General features: G+C 37.8%; 1 long non-coding RNA gene across 1 annotated transcript in view; it reads left to right on the forward strand.

Moving 5' to 3' along the window:
• Nucleotides 1–9,466, forward strand: part of LOC121087409 — a 40,609-nt gene extending 31,143 nt beyond the window's left edge. The window contains exons 2-3 of the long non-coding RNA XR_005827597.1: nt 3,115–3,172; nt 7,153–9,466. This is a non-coding gene — a long non-coding RNA (uncharacterized LOC121087409). The remainder of the gene's footprint in view (nt 1–3,114; nt 3,173–7,152) is intronic.
• Nucleotides 9,467–10,618: the final 1,152 nt, after the last annotated feature.

Consider the following 10,618-nt stretch of genomic DNA (forward strand, 5'->3'; position numbering starts at 1 on the left):
CTTAAAGTAGGTCGTAAATAATCCATTTTTGTTGCACTTTTTTTGGCATCCTACCTTTTTCCAAGGATACATCCACCATAACTTTATATTCACTGTTTATATTAGTAAAGGAAGATGAATCCTTCTTGTACATAAAGATGTTCTGTGCCAGTGCACTAACTTTTCTGCTAACTTATATTCTTAAATTATATAAATGAGTACAGTGGAGGAAGGAGTCCTGGAAACAGTATCTTCCGAAGTAGAGATAGAAGAAAAGAACTGAAAATATGGTACTTTAGTATTTTCTTTTTTGTTTTCTAATTGGAGAAATTTTATTCTCGGAAGCAAGAAGTGTTACCTTGCCCTGGGGGCGTGGCAATCTTAGAAGACAAAAGCCATAATAGACTTTAAAAATATATATGAAGATGTTTACTTAAGTTAATGTCATAACAGGAAAATAATAGATTGAATAAACTATTAAAACTGATTAGTTATGATGTTGTTTTTTTATTACAGATGTCCTAGATTAAATGTGGATGAAGATAAATGCTCTCAAAAACAGCGTTTTATCTGTGTAGTGCTAAATCTTGAAAAATAAGACATGAAACAATGAATTATGCTTGTTCTTGTCATAACTTAGTTGTGCAAGATCTTGTCTAGCATATATGCCTCCCCATGGTTAGATTTGTTCCAGCATGTATCCTTTCAGAGCCATTTTAAAGAACTTCAGGTTTTTTTACAATCTATAAAGATATATGTCTAAATAATGATGATTTGGGGTTTGCAGTCCAATGAATCAACATCTCTTTTCACACATGAAGAATCACTGAGTGGAAGTAGCCTAATTATTCTTCCAGGCAAGTACCAAGGAGGTGGGTGAATCTGTGCAACCTTCAGCCCAGACTAATAAGCTAGTTTTGACCGCAGGAGTCAAACTGCCTTGCTACCTGTTATGCTGTGTAGACTTATTAATACCTTACTCTGCCTGATGCATCTCACTAGGATGCAAGGTAAACATAGTTTTGTGGGGTTTGGTTTGGTGTTTCTTGTTTTTTGGTGGTGTGTGTTTTTTTTTTTTTTTTTTTTTTTAAGCTAAGAAGGGATTAATTTGTAATCCTGTGTGTGTTTTCAGTATCAGTTGAATAATGAGACTGGAGGGAAAGTAATGAGAGAGAGAGAGTGTTTTATCCTAGATATTTTAACATATCTGAAGCACAAGCTTTCCAAATTGGTAGATGCATATGTGATGGAAGTCCCTTCATTAGGATGCTTTCCCCAAATTAAGAATGTTTCTAGGATTAGTGATATACGTCTGCCAGCTAATGCCTAATTTTACAGTATTTTTGTCTACAGTGTTTTCTGTGTGTATTAGGTAGAAACTACATACTTTGTGTCCCAGAAACTATTTGGAGAACTAGTTTTTACATACTTAAAATTCTGAAGTCTCATTTATGACAGCTGATTTGAAAAGCAAGAAAAAGATGATAGAATAAAGGCAGTCCCTAAAGACTCAAATGTAAGTGGGAAAGTCAATAAAACCTTTTAAATAATAGTAAACCCCAATACATTTTGCTACATAAAGTATACCACACAGCATTGCTGTGTGACATAAGTTCAATTACCTTATGGATACTAGTACATTTCTTTCTTGAAATGGTGAAACCACTCTACAGTCCATCTTCTAGATCAGAGGAAGTAAACCTTTAGGTTGTGGTTTGTTTGCAAAGGAGTGCTTGCACTAGTAGGCACTCACTTATGACGGTGCAACCAGCAGCGTTTACAATGCTGGGTCTTGAGGCTGATCTTCTATCAGATTGGCCCCACTATTTTGTGATAGTGCAAGCTTCTTTCAGCTTCAAAATACCGCTCATATCTCTTTTTTCCACATAAGCTTTGTGCTTCTGAGATAATGTATGTGAAACTATAGATATAAGCAAGTCCCCTGCGACTTGAGTTCTAACACTGTGATGGGATTAGATTAACTTTGCACAATTCTGATTCTCATTACGAACCCTGTCAGAGAGCTGGATTCATGTTGTGCCATTTTCTATCCTCATTACCGTTTTTGTCACAAGAATGAAATTTTTCATCTGTCGTACAGACTGGAAAAGACAGCAGCCTGCAACTGTATTACGATAACCCTTCTAGCGCTGTGCAGTTTGACAGGCTGTGCCTTTCTGCTTTGTTCTCTTTAATGGTTTCTCAACCTGTGTAAAGGAGAGCAGGGATGGATATCCATCTCAAGGTATAATACATGATTAATAGTGCTGCCTGTATTCAGAGGACTGCAACTTTCCAAACTGAGCCGGTTGCAAAAAGAACAGCAAATATTAGAAGCTCTGGTACTCTAAGTGGACTCCTGTTTCATTTGCCTATGGTCCAAGAATTGGGATAAGACGAAAAATAAAGTATCTAATTCATATCTGTGTTTCCTCAAATTCATTATTATTTTCCCTTGCTAGTACTGCATGTCCCAAATGATAGAGTTCCTCTGTAAAACAGATATGACTAATTGTCAGTATTTTACAATATTTAGCCTAAAACTTCTTACTCATAATTTCTTCTCATTACCATAGTTAAATGCCCTGAAAATTACCCTGTTTTATCAAATTCCTATCCTTCTTTTCTGTTTGTCAGCAGACCAAAGAAATATAGCTGTCCTTTAGCTATTCCTCACCCACTCTGTAATGAAAATTCCAACAAAGGGTTTTTAAATAGCTATCCTTCATTTTTATAACTCATATTTGTAATATCTACTGACCTTCTTTTTAGAAGAGAAGATAACTTATGGTTCCATGTCTATATCCTCCTTGTAGTGATATCCCGATCAAACTAACTTCATGATAAGGGTGTGTGACAGTATTGCTTCTGTAAGGGCGCGCTAGCAGAGAGATGCTAGGGTGCCGCATACTTCAGTTAATAAATTTTCACCTGAGTGAGAAAGCTGCTCAAGTGCAGATGCCCAAAGGCCCCAGCTGTAACCGCCAGTGTTAATACACAGCAGCGCTTTTAAGAAAAGGGAAGGAACCACAATGTTTGCCTCTTCTGGAGACAGTATTTTCAGGAGGGCTTTCTTGTGATGCACCCTTGTAAATAATATTAATCTGACTGTTTCTTTCCCCTTTTTCCCTTCAGAAATGTATTGACTGACTAAATGACACTTTTCTAAACTGCTCGTCCCATCCAGAATCCTGTAAGTGTTGCCACACCATGCAAGGCATTATGCAAAGGTCACTGGGCTTCATAAGTTTTGTTGTTTGTCAGGCTGATTTGTGTAACTAATCTTTTGTCAATACAGTGGCTTCCTGCAAGTAAACTCAGTTTTCTTGCATTTAAATGTAACAGGTGTGCCTGCTCATTGAATAAATACATCTAACAGCATTTCTACAGCAAACATGAAAATACGGAAAAATCTCCATCGTGCTAAATCCTTTCCTGGATGGGCATTTACAGAAACAAAGGGCTTATAAAACTTGTCTCTAGCTGCTCCTAAATGTTACAGAAGTGCACCTTTACATGAAGACATCTGGAACATAAAGTTCAACTAAATCACTGGAGACTCCCTCTTGAATGCAATCTATTTCAATGTGACCTTATATCAGTGAGCCCTTGAACCTTGCCTGCTGGAAAGCAAGGTCCCACTCCAGCTATCTCTCATCCTTTCACAGAGCTATGTAACTTACACCAATAGTGATGATTTTTTTTTTTTTTTTAAATAAATGGAATCAGTTTCTGTTCTTAGCTACCCTGAAGGCTTGCAACCTCACTTGGAAGGACAAAGACATACCTCTTCCTGCATAGGAAAACCTAGCTAATTCAAATTTTCTTTAATACTTGTCTTAATTCAGTAAATCATATTAGAGAAAATGCAGGGATATAATACCAACAAAAGGAACATAAGTTAGTAGGGAAGTTTCGCCTCAGCATTAAAACCAACTAACCTAAACCACCTACGCTTAAAGAAAGCAAGCCAGACTCCATAATTCTTGTAATATATATTATTTACTCTTTAGTGTATCCTTTGTAAATCAAGAAGCTAAGACAGAGGAATGTGCTTAAAACAAGTAATTATTCTGATCTATCCCATTATAATGGTAGCATCTTCTAAAAGCCCTTATGTTTTGTTTGCTTCAAAGATGCTATGTATAAAACAGACAGTAAAAGCTGAGTCCATGAAGTCAACAAGGTTACACCAGGAATGGCTTTTGGTCCATTTTCCTTGTAGGTACTCTTGAGCTCTGAACCTTTTGTTTCGCTTGATTGCTTAGTAAATAGAAAGGTCTCATGAAGGATCCTAATCCCTGCTGTGGAGTAGCTAAAATCTCAAAGCAATTGTAAATGTATGCTTAAGACTGCAGCAGGTTGGGGGGTGGGGAACAGTAGAGGAAGGAATGGTTAGTAAGTTTGTCTAAGGGACTCAGCTGCTTGTAGGAAGAAAGTTTGGGGGGGTGGGGGGGTGGGTGGTGTTTGGTTGGTTGGGTTTTTTTGGTATCTTTTCCCCTGCAACAAAATAAAAGCTAATTGCAGTGTACTGTCTTCACTTATACCTGACATGCCATGTTCTGTATCTCAGACATGTCAGGACTTTAAGATTCTTTTCCCGAGTTCCTTTGTAGGTCTGTAAAGTGCCCATGGAATATTAGGAGGCACTTACAGCCATGTCACCCTGAAAATTTCCCTTTAGGAAGGGACACATCTACTTGGAAGACGAACAGGAATGCTATACCAAAACAAAGATAAAATCAGAAAATGCAGCAGAAATTATTAATGTGTCAAAATAAAGAGGGAGCTTTATCCTCTGAGGAAGACAAGTAGTCCCATTCTAATTTTATTTTTTTTTACAGTTTACAGGGGAGATGTGTATCACTAAGCAATCACTTATTGATCCTTTGGGGGAAAATGTTGAAGTACCTATCGCATATGTTACTGGCCTACTAGTTTTGGCCCTTGCTTCTCCAGCCTCCTAAGATCATTTCGCTCCTCTACCATATGGCAGATTTCATGATGGAGGGAACCCTTAGGTACAAAGAGAATTGATCTTTGCAGCCTCACATTTTCTGGGAGGATGAGGTTGGAGTGGGAAATGCACTGTTTTCCTCTTCTCTTTTCCCTTGTCCAACTCCTATTTTGCTGTGATACCGTTACGAAAAAGTGGTGCAGACTCAGATTTCCCCGGGTTATAAACCGAAGTACAATAAAAAGCAACAAAATAGAAATCAAACGTAATTTCTAATCTGCTCTGACTAGCGTGTGACTAAAGAAACATCAGTCCTCTGTGCTGCTAGTCAGGCATGTTCTTGCAGTCCGCACCTATACTTTAGAGAATCAGAATAGTGTGAAACTTCTCGCTTTTAAATTCATCCATGAAAGTTTGTGGCTTGATTTATGAATGCTTAAGAGCACAGCTGTAAATTCAAACACATTCTTGGTAAGTGGACATGGTACTTAACTGAAAATCAGTTTTAGAAAGGGTAATATAGGTGAATGTCTAAGCAGATTGAAAGGTTTCTTAAGTTATTGTATTTGGTCCTCAGAAGTAAACTTGCAATAAAAAAATAAGTTAATGCAATTAAAAAAATAAATCACTTGTTACACGGGGTTAAAAATGGACTGATTTTGCTTACTTGCCTCCCCTGATAAGTCATTATTTAATTGTCATGATTCATAAATTTTATGTTTATGTTAAACTATTGCTAAATGCCCACCTTACTGATTTACGGTGCTTTTTTAACTTGACTGAAACTGTAGCTACTGCATCGAGAATTGTTTTGCCTGTTGCACACTTTTTAATTCTCAAATCCAAATACCTTTGTCTAATACAAACTGAATGGAAAAATGGTAGAGCAGTCAGATCCCCTGAGCATACACCTTCAGACTTTTGGACTATCCTGCATGCTGTTTCACAGGTAGAATGAACTCGTGGTTACTTGGACTCAGGGAAAACACAATTCTCTTTGATTTGCTAGATATTATAATCTAGTAAAATATTTTCTGGTTTGTATTATATGCTTAAACTATGATAGGCTCATGATGGTAATGATAAAAGCCTCTACTGGCACCATTGTCACAATTTGCAACTGTTCTTTTGGACACTACTGTCTAAAGCTCTTCGGTGATTGATCTGGTGGTAGTTTCTATCTTGGTTAATTATTTCCCCATCAGAGATTTTTAAGTCAGTAAAACAATGTATCTGTCCAATTGTCTTCCTATTTCTGAAAAATTAAATGTTCCAACAACCTTTTTTAGACTTCGTAGGTTTTGAATTTCTTTTTTCTTTCCCAATGAAGAGCAGAGTCTGAAAATGTATGTCATTTAGGTTAACAAGGACTTGTGAAAGAAATATTTTTGTAATTCCTATCTATTAACACACAAAGGATTTGTGCTGGTTCCAACTTAAGAGGATCATTGCTTTTGAAAGCAGGCTACAGTTTTTGGTTCTGGTTCCACTCCATGTTCCCCAAGACATGGGCCGTTTGTTTTCCTCTTTGAAATTCTTTTAGAAGAACATAACTGGAAAATGTTTAGTTCTTTTATTTTTTTGGCCTTTGGAAGTAAAAATGTGATCCTTTGTTGCCAGTGTGCAGAGGACAAAAGCAGTAGTCTGGAGGCAGTGAACTGCATTAAACCACATTTTGAAATGTTGCCATATCTTGTTGTAACCCCAAATCTTTCAGAGGAAAGATGGTCTTTGGTTGGTGTAACTTCATGGCAGTTTAGGTACTGCTAAAGAGCAACAGATGAAATCCATCATTTGGAAAAAAAAATCCAGTGTAATACTTCTGATTGTCAGAGCATGTGAGCCAAGAGGTAGTAATCATAGCTAAGAAACAGCCCTCATCTTTTTTTTTTTTAATATGTTTTTTGAATAGTAAAAAATAAATAATCACTCTGGACATAGAAAGCAAGTAGCTGAATTCTCTACTGCCTCTTGGTCAACACAGTAGAGCATGCAGGCTTTGAATTAGATAAGTAGTGATGGTTGATTGAAACAGGACAATTTTTTTTTTAAAGTAGAACTCTCAAAGTTGTTTTTAGGAGCCATAGTGTTTCCAGAAACATACTGTGTTTTATATAGAGGCAGTTTTAATTAAGTGATTGCTTGCAGTTACAAAAAGGTGATGTATATATTATTTTTTTTAAGAAAATGCCAAAATCTTTTTTTTTTTTTTATAGGTATCAAAGGGGCCTTTATGAACAATGGCCAAAATAAGACATCTCATCTTCAGTGTGATAAACTTGCATTTCAAAGATGTTGGAAATGATGGATCAATAAACATCAGTCATCACCAATTCTAGCTCTTCCTTAGAGAGAAAAAGTGGGGCCAGGAATACATGATATTGTTTCATTTCAGTTTTAGTTAAAAGCCTTCAATGATGCAAGAGAATAAAATAGCTTTTATGAATCTGGAACTATGAAATTAAGTGTAGTAACTTCATTTTTTTAACTTTTTGATACATGTGACCCTACACTTTCAAAACAGTTTGCATGCAAATGCTAGAAATTAACTTGAATTAAGGAAACACAATGTGGTGTTGTATGATGTGGGGGAAGGATTTCTTGTTAGGAATGGGTGGATCACATGGTCCTGGGTTAAGTGCAGGATGCTCCCTTGCTGCTGTATGTGCTTACTGTCAATATTCATCCATGTTGCAATTTCCATTTCAATTCCAAACCTCAAAATTGCTGTGCTCTTGTATAATACACTCCTGGCACTAAATCGTGCTACCTACTGATGTTTAGTGACCTGAATGAAATTGTTTTGATGTAATTGACTGGCATGCTTTGTGCGTAGCAATAAGTCTGTTCAGCAAAGGCTATATTATGTTTTTAAGTCATAAAAAAAAGACTTGTCTATTTTAGATTTTTAAAAACCATGCAGGCCCATCGATTTCATCCACAACAAGAGGTAAAATAGATCAAAAAATACGCAAACTTAAAAGCCAGTGCTCTAAAATGGCACTTCACTGGTTCTCCCTGTTTTCACATTATAAACTGTATTTTCTCCTATTCTGATAGAGTTCTCTGACCAACACTGTGCTGCTCTGAACTGGGAACACAGCTTTAGCTCTCTTTTGGAAGTAGGTTGGGTACAGTTGCCAAAAAGAAATGCTCTGTACAGCAATAAGAACATGCAAAGTGATGGGTATAAGTTGTTTATTTAAAGTCTGTACTGCATACAAAGCTTACTGTTTAGAGGTGCATCAGCACAGTATTTAAAACTTTTTTGGAAAATTTTGTTAGCTTAGATTTAAATGTATCTTCCGATTCTGCACCTGTGTTCTCAGTGCCAATGATTTCCATTATAGTCATCACAAAATATTTTGTCTTCAGGAAGAAAAGTAATTGGTTGTTTATATTTTGTCAGCTTTGAGAGGATGTTTATATCATCTGGCTGGTGGGGGGAAACAGCAGAGTAAAGGGAAATGGTGAAGCTCCCTTACTTGGGAACCAAGTAACAGATGGTAGAGGTTGAATCCTTTTTAAATGGTTTTCTATCATAATAAACAACTACTATTGCTCTCTTTCCCTCACAGGCTTCAAAGCTGGTCCTCTGATTGCTGGCTTTGAAGGATAAGGATGAAGGGATGTGATTGCACAAGAGTAGGAATCCCAGACCCAATTCCTACTTTCATTACATGTATTTCTGTGAGACAGCTTGTAATTCTGGTTATTAAAGGGAAAGACTCCCTATGGCATGAGTGTTTCTTGCTGTCTGGCTTACTGGACAGGTCTCTTGTGTTATCCAGCTTCTAGGTGATAACCAAATATGTTTGAATGAAGGGATAAGTCGCTGTTTGTCATTCACCACTATGATGCATTCACCTTCTGGCCTTGATAGCCATGAAAGGTCTGGTAGCTCCCTTCAGGCTGTTATTTGCCCTCTGGAAAAGATCCCATATCTGTCTTAAATCTGCATTTTGATAATTTTGCCAGATCCTGCAGAAAGTCACAAAGTTTTTTGCTGAGGAAGACAGTAGTAATTTCATTTAGCTCTTTTGGCTACCAGTATCTGCAAGAAGTCAGTCCCTACTTGCTGTGCCACCTCAGATTTTCATCACCTCTGAGGAGCAGCTATAAATTTCTCTTGGACCTGGCTGCTCCTGTCTGGGCTTATTGCCCGTATGTCTAAACGTTAGCTGTCGTGACCTGGCCCCTTGTTCTTTGTAGTATGCCGCTTAATTTCAGCAGGAAAACTTAACTTGTACTTCTTGATATAGGTTAGGGACAAAACGACGTCCTCTGAAGTAATGCCCTTTCCTGATGGGAGAAATGCCCATCAGGTCTGCACAGCTTTGGCTCACTAAACCCTCTAGACAAAGCCACAACTTGTGTGATACCCTTTGCCTTCACTTTTGTTGCTACCTCTAGGTTGCTTTTGTTTGGCTTTATGGTTTTGGTTTGGGGTATGTGGGGGATTTGGACGGAGTTGTGTCAAATTTCTGTCCCATAGCTGTAGGTTCGGATTCCTCCTGGCTAGCTTAAGTCAATGCCTTTAAGATTACCTTTTTTTTTTTTTTTTTTTTTTAAATCCTCCACTAGCTTTGGGGCCTACCTTCAGACTTTAGGAAAATCGTAACAAAAGAATGCTGTGAAAAATTAGTATCAAGACCACTATGTATATGTATTCTAAACATTCGTACGTTGTATTACGAAATGTTTTTATGGCTGTAAACAATTCCATTAGAGCTGTAAAGATAATTTGTCCTGAGAGTTCCTTGGAATAAAGATGGTAACTTCATGATCCCAAACCTTATTTTAAAGAAATATAAAGCTGGTAAGTATATGTGGTGTTGGGCACTTCTGCTGGCAAAGGTGTGATAAGCATCTGACTGAGGTGAATACCTGTGGATATCCTGTGTGTGTTAAAACAAGCACAAGCATTTTGCAGAGTCAAACCTTTCTCTCAACTGTGCAAGTCAAAGGCCTGACTCTCTCATGGACTTTTGTCTCTCATGTACATTGTGTTTTCCTTTGAGCCTTGGCTGAGGGAAGTCCCCTGAAGGACTCCAAGGGAGAAATCTTGCAGACACTCGAGGGCCTCGAGGAGTCAGTTTTAGGTTTCAGGCTTATAAGTTCTTGTGTTCACTAGACATGACTCTGCTGGAAAATCCCACACATTTTGGACTGTCAACCACACACAGCTTTCTCCTTTATTATATTGGCACAAGGGGCAGATCTGCAGCCACGTAGGTGATGTGGAGCATGTGTCACACGGGCAGAGTTAACAGAGCAGGGAGAGAAGGAGATGCAGCCTCACATTCTGCATTGCAAACCTTCCCTTGTACCTTTGTACCCCTCCTCTCTTCACCACCCTTGGTAGCCTGTGTTGTTTTGTTGAAGTCCTCTTCTCTGTAGCCAGAGTTCACTTGGAGGCACCTTATGCTGAAAGAAAGCCCCCAGAGTTGCTGATTCTGCATGTGCTCCACACTGAAGTGGAAGTACTGCCTGCTGCAAAGAAAACCGTCTCTGCTTTGGTTTATTGATGCCCAGAGATATTGACTAAAATGTTGACATGTGGTATTTTAAAGCAAGTTGATTATCTGAAAGCCTTCTGAAAGACACCCTACGTTAGATACTAATAAAACTACAATTTAAATCAATCTGTTCACCGAGTGTTCCTTTTAATCCTCATTGCCA

Source organism: Falco naumanni, chromosome 4 (genome assembly GCF_017639655.2).
Source record: "Falco naumanni isolate bFalNau1 chromosome 4, bFalNau1.pat, whole genome shotgun sequence".
In the NCBI taxonomy this organism is placed as follows: domain Eukaryota; kingdom Metazoa; phylum Chordata; class Aves; order Falconiformes; family Falconidae; genus Falco; species Falco naumanni.